This window comes from Pelodiscus sinensis, chromosome 1, assembly GCF_052426305.1.
Source record: "Pelodiscus sinensis isolate ZL-2025 chromosome 1, ASM5242630v1, whole genome shotgun sequence".
Lineage (NCBI taxonomy): Eukaryota > Metazoa > Chordata > Testudines > Trionychidae > Pelodiscus > Pelodiscus sinensis.
In genome coordinates, this window is record NC_143052.1 from 255,634,124 (window position 1) to 255,650,186 (window position 16,063).

The window sequence follows — 16,063 nt, forward strand, 5'->3', positions numbered from 1 at the left end:
GGAACAAAAGAGGTAGGGGGGACTCTTGTGAGAGAGAAGAGGCTCTCCCCATGTGCTTGAAGAAGAGGCCTAGCAGTCTGGGACTCTGCCTTGCAGTTTGGAACCAAACGGGGAGCCAGGCTGCTGCCAAGGACATTGACCCAGTGCAGGGGCTGTTGGAGTGCAGCTACTACATGCCTGTTGGAACTGGGAGTTAGCAGGCTGCTTCCTATAGGCACAGCATGAGGCAGTAAGTTTGGGCCTTGCTGGAAGAGGCTGCCTGGGACAGAGCTGCTGTTTAGCCTGGACCAAACCCTCACTACAGCTGCAACATCAGCGCGCCCACGCAAGCAAGTGTCTGGGACTGAGTCTAAGGGTGTGCACACTCTGCGGTGGGGTCACTGTTGTCTAGCTATATAAGCTTCAGTTATTGTTGTGTGTTTTGTTAATGCTATTCCTTGCTAATCTGTTAATCCCTGTTTAGTTAAGTAAAGATGGTTTATTTTAAAGTGTTCCATTAGATGTATATGATTTGTAGTTGTTCTGGAATTAGATCCAGCTTTATGTTGGAATGAGGATATTCCTGGAGGCTCTCAAGGCACCAGTGTGTGTACAAGGCCAGCCAGGTGGAGGCACCGCCACTTTACATTCATTGCCAGCAAGGGACTGCAGCAAGGGGGTGGATAGGGCTTTCCCCAGCTAAACACCATCACCACTGGGGTACTCAGGATCTCTTTTAGGTTAAAACACCAGGCGCCCAGGCACACCTGTGAGTGCTCCCCAGTAACCCGGGGAAGAAAAAGGGGGTTACATTTATATCAAAAACAAGGAAAAAAAGAGGAAAATACAAAGTAATGACAGGTCCTCAAAAGGATCCCATCACCAAAAATTTGACTTTTCCCCATTTTAGACTTTCTAATTATTTGTAAACTTCAAAATAAACCTTTTGTGTGTTTACTTTTTCTCTCCATTTACTTTTTTATTTTCCTGCTATGTTCACTCATCTACTATCAAGAGAGGTTTTCTCACATCCATCCAGTATAGAAAAAGAGTTTAGTACAAGAATGTCATATTTACTTTGATATGCTGCCACTGTAAACCTTTCAACATTTTCAAAGGTAAGGTTTTAAGAGCAATTACTTCCATTAATATTACAGGTGCTTGCCAGAATTATTCAAATATGCCCATCTATAAGTCAAATAAAAAATACTTCTTGGACAGATATCAGAAATAGCCTTCTTGGGTGATAAGGGAAGAGACTAAACTATAGTCCTATAATAAACTATATTATTTCCACTATAGAGCACTTGCAAATTATCTAAAGCCATTTACAATTGTACTTACCTTTTACTCATTGTTATACTGCAATGAATATCTTTCTCAAAATCATATTAACTTTGGAGAAGTATGGAGATATCAAGGGGACTGATTATTCTTCTGTAATAGCACTCTATTATGGCCTTTTATTACATGATGACTATGATAATGCATACACACAAGGAAGTAGAGCAAAGTTGCTTGCAGAAACTTAATTTCAAAGGATTTTTCTCTCTTGTTGGTATAAATTACAGTCTTAAAGTTCCCCCCCTACACCCTAAGTATTACATATGCTCAAGAGCACCAACAGGCACAAGTGCTTTATGGATGGCAAACCATGTTAACACCCTCAATTATATTTTCATTGATTGATATAATTTGACATATAGTTGCACCTATTGGCAGTTTATTTGGGCTCCAGACATGTAGTCACTTCTCAGGCAATACTACTAATTGCAATCAATGGGAGTACTCCTCTGATGAAGTGGGTTTTACCCACAAAAGCTCACGATATAATATAGTTGTTTGTCTCTAAGGTGTCATTGTTTTTAATCAGTGGGAGATCAGTGTGAATAAACATGGTACCTTCAGATCCCTGATTGCAGTGAAAAGAATCTTAGGTTTAAAGCTACTGTAATATGTGTCACCCTTCATTGCACTACTCTACTCTTAAAGCATATCAGGCACTTATCTCTCTCTCTCTATGCATATAATTTTTTTTCCTTTGGGACATTTAGGGTACATCTAAACTACATGCCTCCGTCAACGGAGGCATGTAGATTAGTGTATTCAAAAAAGGGAAATGAAGCCGCGATTAAAATAATCGTGGCTTCATTTAAATTTAAATGGCTGCCCCACCCTGCCGACAAACAGCTGATCAGCTGTTTGTCAGCTGATCGGGGCAGTCTGGACGCGCCGCGTTCACAAGGAAGCCTTTCTTGATCGGCGCAGGTAAACCTGGTTTCATGAGGCATACCTGCGCCGATCAAGAAAGGCTTCCTTGTGACCGCGGCGTGTCCAGACTGCCCAGATCAGCCGACAAACAGCTGATCAGCTGTTTGTCGGCAGAACGGGGCAGCCATTTAAATTTAAATGAAGCTGCGATTATTTTAATCGCGGCTTCATTTCCCTTTGCCGATCTGTCTAATCAACATGCCTTTGTCGACGGAGGCATGTAGTCTAGACACACCGGTGATGTCATACTTCACTCTGTGTCACCATGCCCCCAACTCCAAACCCAGAACACGCCCCCCCACCTGGAAACAGCCTCTTGCCGCGTTACCAGCTCCACCAGCAGGCTTCCCTGCTGACCAGCCTCTTTGCCTGCAGCCCTACACTGCCCCTCCAGGCCCATACGTGTGTGTGGGGGGAATGCATCCCCCCCATGGCCCTCCAAGTAAGTGTGAGGCTGGGGCAGTCCATTGCTCCAGCCTCCCTCCCCTGTGCTTCAGCTGGGGGGCAGAAGCCATGAGACGTGCAGCCCCGGGAGTTGTGCAGCCACTCCCCTCACATCTCTCTGGTGCTGGGTGCTCCAGGGGGGTGGGAGCCACACCCCCTTCCCTCTCCCTGGCCTCCTTCACACATTCCCTAGGTTTGGGGCAGAGCCAGGGCTGGTGCACTGTGACCTGGCTCTCCTTAGTGGCTGGGGGGGGGGGGAGCAAGAAAGAACCAGGGAGGGCTGGGGGAAGGAGGGACAAGAAAGAGCTGGGGTAGGTTTTGGGGGATAGACGTGGGAAAGAGCCGGGGCGGGCTGGAGGGGAGGGGCTGGAAAGAGCAGGGGCAGGCTTCAGGGGGGAGGGGGGAGTGAGAAAGGGCAGGGGCAGGTCAGGGAGCGAGAGAGGGCCAGGGATGGGGTCGGGTGGGATGGGCCCTCTCAGGCCAAGAGGGGTGTTGGTGATCGTAGCGAGCAGGGGGCACAGCCCCCTAGTCAACTATATATTTTAGAGAGTTTGTTTGTCTGTTTGTCTAAGAACTTAACAGCAAGAGCTTGGAACACCAGGTTTGGTATATAAGTTCCTCTTACCATAGCTGAAAGCAACATGTGAATTTGGTTGTGCCAGGAAAACAGAATGGGTGTGTGTGTAAACTACATCCCTCTGCCGACAGAGGGATGTAGATTAGGCACATTGCTATTGCAAATGAAGTGGGGATTTAAATATCCCGCGCTTCATTTGAATAAAAATGGCTGCCGCTTTTTGCCGACGCGACACTTTGTCAGCAAAAAGCAGCAGTCTAGATGGGGATCGGTCGACAAGGAAAGCCTTTTCTGACCTATCCTGTAAACCTCATTAATAAGCTTTTATAGGGATGAAGAAAAATACACTTGATAGAATTCTCATTTAAAAAACATTACTCAAAAAGTTAAATAGAAAAAGTTTAACAATTCTGATGTGTAAAAGGGAAGTCAAATCCCCCGGAGCCATTGATTCCCCTATGAGGGGCACGTACAATATACATACATTGCTAATGCTTAGATATATTTGCTATTTGTATAGGAGTAAGACATGACAAAGGTCAAGGCCTGTCACAGGTAATAACTTATAATAAGGAGACGAGGGGAAGTGAAACCAGTCTTCTGTTAAGTGGAGATATGGATAGATTCCACATCCTTTAAACTTGTGACCGGCTCAAGCAGGAAAGGAAAAAGGGAAGTATGGCTTGCCCATTGTTCAGCAAGTAGGCACTGTATTTAACCTCATTTGGAAAATTAACCTGACCTATAGGAATGCTAAATGTCAAAGATGAAGTAACCTATCATGTTAAGGCACCTAAACCAGGAAAGATGTGAACCCTATAAAAACCCCTGCCTATGAGATGTTGGGGGTCGGCTCTGATCTGAACATTGAGTTCCTTAGCCGTACCTTGGTTGCAACCAATAAACTTGAGTTGGACCCAGCCTGAAAGTGTGACTCTCTTCTTGGGGTAAATCAGACTAGCCTCCAAGGGGACGAAACCTTGCAATTTATGCAACAAATTGGCGACCCAGATGGGACATCCCTTGGACTACTCCGGAGTCGGACGACAAGATTCGCCGTAGGTGACCGTGAAGTGCGCACCGGACTGTTTGAGTCCGTCACGGCACCGAAAGCGTGAGTCGGGACATCCGGAAAGTTAAAGGAGTCTCTATTGAATGAGTCACACGAGGCTGTCAGGTCCGAAGAAAAGAGGAAGGCGCCGGGGTATAGACGGAGTGAGTATACCTATTCCTGTGTTCTAGCAGATATTGATCTGTAAGTTTGCACTCAGCATATAGGTCTGAGTATTTGTTTGTCCCCCGGGGGCATTGCGTTCAGCACATAGGTCTGAACATTGGAAAGAACACAATATTGTGGAATTGGGTCGCTCCCAAATGGTAGAAACCTCTGTAAGCCCCAGAAGGAACACCATGAACCCGTGGGTTGCGTGGGGAAGTTATGAGGAGTTAGGAAAACTCCAGTGGATTGCTTTTGTTTTTAGTAGGAGTACTCTTGTTCTTTGTTTTAATGATTTGTTGGAAACCTAAATTGTGAAACCACAGGTTTGTGTGTAAGCATGACTGTCGCTGACCAGGTCTGAGACTTAAGCTGACTCCAGCCGCCCCAAGAATCCTGCAAGGGGAAACCCGATGACCAGGATTTCTTGATTGCAAGGGGGGTCAGCCGAACCTCGTGACCCAGCGAGTCTCCAAGCCCCCTGTTTGTCTATATTTGTTGCTGTCTAATAGGCCCGTCTTAAGTGTCACGGCTCCATAAGGGCACACCGGTGTCTCTAGTGAGGCAGCCAAGCGCTGGACCCCTCTCTGAGTTCGGACGCTAAAAGCTGGTGTGGTGTCATTCCATCGACACACGGAGCCGCGATAAAAGCTTGTTGACTGTGTGTGTGTGTGTGCGCGCAATATATATAAATAGATAGATATGGGTTCGGGAAGTTCCCGGATAGAAAACTCCGCAACCCCATTGGGATGCATGTTACAGAATTTTAGTAATTTTAAAAGTGACTATAGAGTAAAAATGGCAAAAGATGAGTTAATTAAATTTTGTCAACTTGAGTGGCCTACTTTTGGTGTCGGATGGCCAGATACGGGCTCCTTTGATGTAAACCTGGTATCCCTAACACATAGCGTTGTGACGCGGGACGGACAGTGGGATCACTTCCCATATATTGATTGTTGGTTATTCCACGTCCAGATCGACCAAAATGGATATTAAAATGTAGTATGGGTGTGTGTAAGGTCATGGCTGCAAAGGCAAAGACCTTGGGAGGTAAAAGCCCTGAAATACTGGCTCCCTCTAGTGATGAGGAATTTGAGTCCTATGGAAAGAAGAGGAAACCCCCTTCTTCTTCAGGAGGGTCTAGCCCTATTAGAGAGAATGAGAATTGTTCCTCTCCTGCCACTTCAGGAGGAAACAGTAACTCTGAAATCATAAGTGAACTTACATCTGAAAATTTACCCCCCCTTATCAGACTCCTGCTGGTCCTGGATTCACTTCAGCCCCTCCTTGCAAAGGCTGAAGTGAGCGGGGGCTGAGCCAACAGGGTGGACTACTCAATTCGGGCAAAAAAATACTTCTTGCGAAAAGGCCCATCAGATCCGGGATCATCATACCATCAGTACCCCCTTAGAGAAGTAATAGAGGAGGGAAGATAAGAGAGCGCAGAAGCAGATGGCAGTGCTGGCTGCAGCACTCTCCAGCAACCAGAGGCCGGACCATAAGGGGCCCCCTCAGAAAGGAAAGGGACGGGTAGCAGTTGATGGATGTGTGCACTGACGGGAAAAAGGACATTGGAAGAGAGACTGCCCAAAAATAGAAGGCAAAGGGGAAGAAAAGACAACCGGAGAACCGCCAGATGCGGGCAGAATCCTCCGGAGAAGAATCTAGTTGAAGGGGACGGGAATCTAAGGCCACTACCCTACGAGCTAAAGCTCGAAAGGATCCCATGGTAAAAATAAGGGTGGGTGGCAGGGACTATGAGGCTCTGGTGGATATTGGAGCCACGTTCTCTATGATCCCCATAAAACCCCCTTCAGCTAAAGAAAGTGGAAAGCATGTGATGATAGAAGGAATTGAGGGAAAGAGAAGCAGGCTACCCGTATGTAGACCCCTCCTCACGAAGATTAGAAAAAATTATGTTAGAGCATGCCTTTGTTGTTTCATCTGCATGCCCAGTTGCCCTGCTAGGGTGAGATATGCTAATTAAGCTGCAAGCTGAAATTTTCTTCCGTAGTGATCAGAATGTAGTGCAGCTGCCGGTGAAACAGGGCTCAAATTACCAGATGGCCCTCTGTGCAGCTGAGATGCTGTTAGAGACAAAAGGGACTGAGGTCTTAGAAGGAGTCAATCCATGTGTATGGGCAGATGAGACCCCTGCCCGAGAAAAGTTTGTGACTCCAGTAAGAATTCCTTTCATTAAAGGAGAAGGCTCTGTGGGTGTAAAGCCATATCCCCTGAGAGAGAAAAAAGAGCCACCTGGATAGGCTTAAAGCCATTAATCGAACAATTCAAAAGATATGGCTAGGTAGTAGAAAGTTCCTCTCCCTTCAACACCCCTATTTTAGGGATGCCAAAACCGGATAGCGTCTCTTATAGACTCGTGCAAGACTTACGGGCAATAAATAAGAAAGTTCTTGTAGACCATCCTATGGTCCCCAACCCACACACTATCTTAACACAAATTCCAGCAGACACAACAGTGTTTATGGTATTAGACTTGAAAGATGCTTTCTTTTCTATACCTTTACACAAAGATAGTTGGAAATTATTTGCTTTTGAATGGGAAGACCCGGACACCCATCACAAAACCCAGCTGTTGTGGACTGTGTTGCCCCAGGGTTTTGTGTCATCCCCCCATATTTTTGGGACGACATTGCAAAAAGACTTAGAAGACTGGAGGGGGCAGCACCCTGAGGTAGCTCTCCTCCAGTATATTGATGATTTGTTGATTACCAGTCCTGATATGCAAAAGGGAAAAAGGGCAACGGAGCCCCTGTTGAATGCCCTAGGGAAGAAGGGATATAAAGTTTCACAAGAGAAGGCCCAAATATGCACCTTCCTAAGCTATGAGATTGAAAAGGGAATGCGGGCTTTGAGCAAGGATCGAATCTAAGCAACTTCAGGAAATTCTCAAGCCCTTCTTAGCAAATAGAAAATGACAGCCTCTACGGCTAGAAACGCAGGCAACCCAAAGATGTTTCACAACATATGAGTGGGGGCCATCCAGAGGAAAAAACATAACAAACAGTTAAAACCTTTCCCTCACACGCCGTTATAATTGGCTTGAGGGCGTGGGGGAAGGTAACTTAAAAGCCACCCAAATGTCAACCAGTAGAAATTGAATGTGAAGATGTAATCACTAAAAACTAAATCTGCCCTAACAAGGAGACACATTCTGCAACATAAATCTCCTTACAGAACATGAGCAAGTGATTCACCCCAGAGCCAGCAGCATAACTCAACTGCTGCAGCCTGGATGTTATGAAAATCATATACTGAAAAGAATTAGGAAGTGTGGGGGCTAATTAGAAAGCCCACTCTCCTTACCAAATTAATGCTAGACAAATCTGTGTAATTAAGAAAAGTAAATTAGCAGGATCAAGACAGATCATAAGAGGAAAAAAAAGAGCCCGGTCTGCAATACGAGAGGGAAACTGAACCATGCCACTGTTGGGGAGGGCTAGCAACTCTAAGGTAATTCAAGGGAGTGGAAGGTCACGAGTACCGATGAAGCGCTCTTGTTCTCAGAAAGTTGCAGCTCACTCGCACATGAAAATGGTAAGGAACTAGCTGTAACCTGTTCCCCTAGCAGATCTTAGGCAGTATTTTAAGTTATAATAGGCCACCCCGATGGGGGGGGAGAAATGTTTTCTTGTCTTTCAGATCATCAGAAAGCGCTGGCGCCAGTTGAAGAAAAACAACAACAAAATGCCATGGTTCTGTGTCATGACATGTGTTTGTGTTCTGTCCAAGTTTGTCTTGTGTGTCTTAATTGTAATACGTATTGCAAATGTTGTGAATAGAAAATTGTTTAGGCTAGGAGAATGTTAACAATGTCTCCACAGGTGAACAAAAAGAACTGGAAGGAAGCAAGGAGTACATCACGTGAACAGAAGGATGGGAGACAGTACTAGCTCCTTCCCACCAGACTAGTTTTGTTTTAATGACCATTGCTAACTTGCCCTCATTTGGATATCATCAACAAGGACTTTAAGGACAAAATGGAGCCTCCCAGTTGTGCACCATGCCCTGAACAGGCCCCTGTTCCAGAACAAGGACAACTGTCACTGATCCTTACCTTGATGATGTTCCACACTGGTACAGACCAGCTGTGTGCTAGACTGGTTAATCAAATTGGCAAATGCCTGATTAGGCAATGACAAGGCTTAGCAGATACCATCGCAGATTGGTTTGAGCCTGGTAACCCTATCAGCAACACTTATGTCATAACCCAGAAATTGTATGAGAATCCAGACTTGTAAATGCAGTAATATCCAGTGCCCGTAAAGGCCTACACACCAGCCAAGCTAATCAATTGATCCTAAATAGTTTGAAGGATCTGTCCAGCTCTGTAGACCTAACCTGATGTTTGGACCAGAAGCTAATTGGATTGGAAGTAAAATAAAGAAATTAGAAGGCCAGTATTGAAGAATAAGGTAAGCTTTAGCCACTACCATTTAGTTCTTATGGTGGTGAGTCCCCAATCTCCCCTGTGCCTACCCATGGGAGTAGGGAAAGAGAGAATCCATGAGGACCCAAAGGCCCACCTGGACAGGGCATAGTACAACCATTTGTTTTTGGTCCCTCTGAGGATTCCTCACTCAGATCAGATCAGAATGGTAACCTCCCTGCTTGTACCAAAGCAAGGGCATATAGATAGAATAGAAGGCATTGCTTATTCTGAAGGTGTGGGAGCCTCCCTATACCCAGGGATTGTTGCACCCACTTTGATAAGGAAATTTTATGTACCTGCCCATTTAACATCATGACGAATCTGCCTAGGCTTGATGTGGTTGTCATAGAAAAACAAATGAACATCGAGCTGGTCCAAATGAACGGTACCTACTGGTGTTTGACTACCCAGACAGATCACTCCATCCTGCCCCTCTGTATATCCGTCTGTGTGCATAACGGTCCCTCATCAAGCGGCCTAACCGTCAATAGAATGTGGACATATCGCACTTTGGTAGTGGAGATAACTACACATGAGATGCTGAGTGGCATGGCGGAAGTAAGTACCAAGAGGAGGGTTTACTGGCCCTGCAGGCAAAGATCAAGAAGTTGGTGGCCAATGCCCAAAGATATATTGGGGCTAGCCGTCTGAGGTACACACAGATAGGGAAACACCGTGGACCATGCCAACCACCTATCTCTGCAGCACTCAACCAGGCAGTAGAGGTCAAACCTATAATCATGGGCAGTGCCAGTAAGGCGACGAAATATCTTGGGGATGGATTTGAATAGTGTTTGCCAAATTATGTAGAGAGTTTAAATATTAACATTTATAATAATGATAGTGCTGTACCAGCACTTCCAGAGTAAATTAAAATCCCTTAAATTGTTGTATTTAACCTAGTAGATTAAGAAGAACCCCAAAGTCAAGAGGAAAGAACTATAGGAGTAAACTGAGGCAGTCCATGGTATCTTGCTAAGGACTGACAAACTCAAATAATTAAGTCAGCCCGAGAAGCGTATGCTACAGCAGTAACTGCGACCCTGGTTCCCCTGGCAACCACATGCCAAAAAGGCCTCACTTTATAAGGCCGGTATCAAGCAACCGCGTGGGATTTTTTTTATGGTTTGCTTTATTCCTAGGAAATAACCTTGGTTCCAAAAGAGCTAGCTGGCTTTTGGCTCAGAGAATAAAGACTCTTATGTCCATCAGCGCTGTGAAGTGCCAAGAACTGACTGTTAGCCAATGCTTCCCATTGCAAAATGATCCTACCCCGACTGCTGATAAGCCTCTCTCTTCTGGTCCTGCTTTCCCACCTGTTGGACACCAGAAGAATCGAAATATTACAGGGTGATGTGCTAGTAACCTCTCCCCTGCATGATGCTGAACCACGACTGTTTCAAAGAAAAAGAGGAAAACTCTTGTTGTGCTATGTTGGTACACATTCCTGTTTAGTTTTGTTTTGTTGTGATTATATTATGCTTAATGCCCTGTTTTATACCTTGTATAATTGCCTCTATATGTCGCACTGTATTGACTACTGTCAACCGTGAAATGCTTGTACTTTACCAAAGATTAGCCAAAGAAGAAACTGATGAGGTATAAGAAAGAGAAAGCCTCTTGAGGGGGGAATTGATGTGTAAAAGGGAAGTCAAATCCCCCGGAGCCATTGATTCCCCTATGAGGGGCACGTACAATATACATACATTGCTAATGCTTAGATATATTTGCTATTTGTATAGGAGTAAGACATGACAAAGGTCAAGGCCTGTCACTGGTAATAACTTATAATAAGGAGACGAGGGGAAGTGAAACCAGTCTTCTGTTAAGTGGAGATATGGATAGATTCCACATCCTTTAAACTTGTGACCGGCTCAAGCAGGAAAGGAAAAAGGGAAGTATGGCTTGCCCATTGTTCAGCAAGTAGGCACTGTATTTAACCTCATTTGGAAAATTAACCTGACCTATAGGAATGCTAAATGTCAAAGATGAAGTAACCTATCATGTTAAGGCACCTAAACCAGGAAAGATGTGAACCCTATAAAAACCCCTGCCTATGAGATGTTGGGGGTCGGCTCTGATCTGAACATTGAGTTCCTTAGCCGTACCTTGGTTGCAACCAATAAACTTGAGTTGGACCCAGCCTGAAAGTGTGACTCTCTTCTTGGGATAAATCAGACTAGCCTCCAAGGGGACGAAACCTTGCAATTTATGCAACAATTCCTTTTTAAAATAAACGCCAGATAAAAATTAACTTATTCAAAATAACACTGTATTTTAGAAAAATACAAGAACTTAACTAAAGCATATCCATTTTTTAAAACATTAATTGAGTGAAGAAAATCTTCCAGTAGTACATAATTCATTTTTAAGAAACTCCACATTACAGGTACCATATAAATTGTCATCAATTCATCTGCTCTATGTACATATCCTGTACAAAGATACACTTAATAAAGATTCAGGTGGGATAGAATTTATATAGAGGTTGGTGCAAACAAAGGACCCAATTCAGTAATGAATAGCATGTAGAAGGAAGGACTGCTATGCCTACATATATCACTACTGAAATCTATTATGTAATTTCTTTAGCAACACAAAGAAATTACAAATCTTCATATACATAAATTCTAGTTAACCTTGTGTTACTTTCAAATAATACAAAATTGTGATGGAGGGACTGACAGAGGGTACAGCACATTTTAAAAAATTAGCTCACATGTAGAGTATGTCGAGACTAAAAGCCTCTTCGAAAGAGAGAGTCTAGACTACAGCCAGTACATTCGAAAAAGCAAGCCGCTTTTTCGAAAGAGAGCATCCAGGCAGTCTGGATTCTCTCTTTCGAAAATGCACAGTTTGCATTACATAGCGCCTTTTTTCAAAAGAGCACTTTCAAAACAAGGCATTATTCCTCGTAAAATAAGGTTTTCTGAAGTTGAAAAAACTGCCACGTTCTTTCGATTTACTTTCGAAAGAACACAGCAGCAGTATAGACAGATGCAGGGGAAGGTTTTTTTGGAAAAAGGCCACTTTTTTTTGAAAAAAACCTGTAGTCTAGACACACCCATGGAGACAAATACTTCCTCCCACATACAACCTAAGGAAAAGGCCTTTTCACATGGGTGCTTCATGTATGACAGAACCACTCCTTTCAGACAGCAGAGAAATTGCAACATCTCTCTGTGGCTACTGCGGCAGCTCTTAGACTTGCAGTTACCACATGCCCTTGCATGTTTTTTTAAGCTTATGGATCCCTGAAATTGAGGATTTATTGGTCTACTGCCAGCTCTTCACTCTGTGCAGCCTGGGTAGAAACACTTCTGCAGCAAACATGAGAAGGAGTTCTCCTTTGCACTGGCTTTCTGTGTTTTGCCCAATGTTCAGAAGTTCTGCACCTGCTACCCTGTCGTCAGGCTCCACATCTGCTGAATGGCAGGAGGCAGAGTTCAAACAAAGAAATGAAAAGGAAAGCATGTAGTTGTAAGATTCACAGCGTGTAACTGGAATGTATGAAAAACATCCATAAAGGAGAAAAAAACAAAGATCAAGATACCTGCCTCAACTGACCATATGTTAACTTCCCACTAATTATCTTCATGTTTTCTTTCAGGACACTCCATATGCATGGAATGCCCTTCCCTAAGCAACTCTGAACAGTTTCCCAAGATAGATAAGGTGAGCGAGGTAATATCTTTTATTGGACCAACTTCTGTGGGTGAGAGAAACAAGTTTCAAGCTTACACTGAGCTCTTCGGTCTCCCAAGACTCACCTTTGTCCAGCCTTAAAAATTCCCAAAGCCCATTTCTCACTTGACAGATACAAAGCCAAGTATAAGAGCTAGATACAAAGCTGAACTGTAGTTAACCAATGATACACACAAATATTTTAAATACTGGTTGTATGTTTCATACCACTACTTTACTCTTTATCAGTTGACTGTTTTCTCAGTTTGTAAGCTGGTCTACTTCCATTTACTTGTGCAGGCAACACCTGCCACATTGTGGATGCTAATATAATACAAACAAACAAACAAACAAACAAATAAAATACACATTCAGAAGCCAAATATTTTAAACACATTGTTGATGCTCCATATGTTACATGCAGCAAGTGGCATGCCCTTTCCTGAAGATGTAAATGTTTGTTCTTTCTTCTTCTCTCTCAGATAGCTACAGTGTTGCCTTTAATGACTTGTAACCCCAAGGAAGCTCTGAGAAATGTGGTGAAATTAATCTAACCCACAGTTCACAGACTTTAAGTGGTATAAAAATGCTGTTAAATTGCATAAATGAGAACTCCTTCCCACATTAGATGAAGGTAAACATAGCAAGAAGCCAAATTAAACATCATTTCTTTTTCTGTATGTTCTCTCTGGAGTGCCACATAAAAAACATTTCATATAATCTATGAGGTTTCCAGGATAGTAAAGCAGAGAGATACGTTTGTGTAATTCTTTTTCTATTTACAGCAAGACAAATTGTCTTGTTTTGAAATACCACGGTTGATTAGAGTTGTACAATGGGGAATAAAATTGCCACTGCAGTAGTAGGTTTGTGTATAGCCAAATACACAATACTATCTTGACAGTATAACATGATTTGAATGCACTTGGAAAAAATTATATATATATATTATCAAAACTAAATCCCCCTATGTGTGCTTATGCATACCTTACGCTACACTTTTAATCCTTTGCCTAACTTCTTATACTTAGAGATGGGCTTACAATATCCAATTCAGGTCTGGAAGATTACCAGGAAATTATTTTTACCTATGTAGTGTGCTCTCTAAAGTACTTACACATGCTCATGTTTTCTGCTTATAATTCTCCTACTGCTTGTTCCCGCTAAAACCTGAATGTACGGTTGCTAAGACTGTAAAGGATGGGTGCCTAAAATTAGGCACTTAAACCCTTGTTTGGGCATCTAATACAATAGCTTTATTTTTCAAAGGTGCAGCTCCATTAAGTTCAATAGGACTGGTAGGTGTCTAGTGCCTTTGATAGTCAGACCATTGTTAATCTCATAAATAAAGGTTTAGAAGCCAAACTGTAAGTCAGGGCTACTCAACTTTGGAAGCCCCAGGGGCCACAATGATACTCACAACACATGCCAAGGGCCGCAACTTAAGTGTGGTTGCATATATGTGCAAATATATATGCAAATATATGCAAATAGCTTTTTTCACACTGACAGGAATGAATACAAAGATTAAGGCAAAACTACACAATACACAGGCCCCCTTTAAGTCAGTTCTGCTGATATTAATAAAGTGCAACATTTAGCCAATTTCCACCCATATGACAGCACTTTTAATGACAGTCCAGGAATTTAACTACTAAAACACATATCACCAAAAGACCATTATATTGACTCACTGTTGTGGAGTAAGTACCCAGTGGAGGCCATGTTCAAAGGATTCTACCTGTGGGCCACGTGTTGAGCCCCATATGAATCCAAACCACACCACGGGCCACAAACAAATGAGCTGCAGGCCGCATGCAGCCCATGAGCCACATGTTAAGTAGCCCTGCTGTAAGCACTTATCTTTGAACATGTTGGCCTGTATCTCTTTATATAATTATATTTTATTCCAACTGTGGTGTGAGGTAGAAGACACTTATCCACAAATAAATAATTCTGCAAAATTCAGTTCAAAATAGGCCATGACTCCAACAAGGGACCAAAGAACAGGAGATAACTAGATCCTCATTAGCTGGAAGTAATTGTACCTTCCCCCAGTAAACTCTGGTCTATTGGCAAAAAGAAATTGTTGAAGAAAAGTTTGTTTTTATAGCACTTCCCTGTAAGATAAAAGTGTGACTCCCTGCCATAAATATGTGTGATGTTATCTGATTGAAATGTTAGACAAATGAACAAGATGTGGCACATAATCAAAAAGGGTTAACCAATTCATAGGCTGAATGACCCAGGTTCAAGATCCGAAGACTTGTTAAGAAGATATGTAAATGATAGTTGGGCTAATACATTTGGTCAGACTATAACTTTGAAATGCAAACTTGCATGGTTATAGCTGTAGAATCATAGATGTTTAGTCAGATCTTATGACATGAACAAACAATTCTTGTTTAATACTATAGCCTTGATTCAAGATCAAAAGGGAATATTAACACTTGTGATGAAACTTGATTGAAGTAGTATTACTGTCCATATGTCTCTTTGAAGGCTGTGATAAATTGAATATGAACTGTTTAATGGACAAATTACCCTATGTTAATTGCCAGGATGTTTGGGAGACAGAAACTTACATCAAACACTTTTGTTCTTTCAGGTAAAGGGGCTACTGGAAATTGAACATAAAGGTTCATGGGGAAAGCTGCAAGCCATAAAGATGAGATCCCAGGATACCTGGTTCCCCTATAATGGACATTGACTTACTAACTCTGGACTGATGCTGAAAGATTCATCTGTAACTATAAAGCTCAACAACTCTAGAAATCTGATCACAGAACTTTACTCATGTCTGTGGGTTTTTTTAAAATTCCTATAGCCAATTTCAACTCACTTTCCGTTTTCTCAAAAAACCTGTTCGATTTTAGATACTAGTGTTTTGGATGGTGTTATAAAAGACTGGAATAGCCTTCCTTTCTGACTTCTTGTTAGCCAGAGTGGCATGACAGAAGTCATTTTAGAGGCTGGTTTGGTATATTTTAGGGGTAATAACCACCAACATTTTGGGATAGATTAACCCTGTTTCTTAGCAGTGTCACCTGAACTTGACATTCTCAGGGTACGTCTAGACTACCGCGTTTTGTCGACGGAAGTTTTGTCGACAGATACTGTCAACAAAACTTCCGTCGACAATTTGCGTCCAGACACATGGAGTTCTGTCGACAAAGCAAGCCGCTTTGTCGACAGAACTCCGTAGTCTGGACGCAGTGTTACAGGCAATAACACCTTCTGTCGACAGAGTTCTGTCGACAGAAAGTGTTATGCCTCGTAAAATGAGGTATACCAGCGTCGACAAAACCGCGGAGTTCTGTCGACGTTATGTCGACAGAACTCCGCGGTAGTGTAGACGCTGGTATTGTTTTGTCGACAAAAGTCCACTTTTGTCGACAAAACTAGGTAGTCTAGACACACCCTCAGTTATGATCCACAA

The 16,063-nt window shown here is 43.0% G+C and overlaps 1 long non-coding RNA gene across 1 annotated transcript; it reads left to right on the forward strand.

The window, feature by feature from the left end:
• The first annotated feature begins 993 nt into the window (after positions 1–993).
• LOC112545234 (uncharacterized) lies at positions 994–15,375 on the forward strand. The gene is made up of 3 exons (XR_003088697.2): positions 994–1,097; positions 12,551–12,615; positions 15,233–15,375. It is a non-coding gene; the product is annotated as an uncharacterized LOC112545234 (long non-coding RNA).
• The last annotated feature ends 688 nt before the right edge of the window (positions 15,376–16,063 follow it).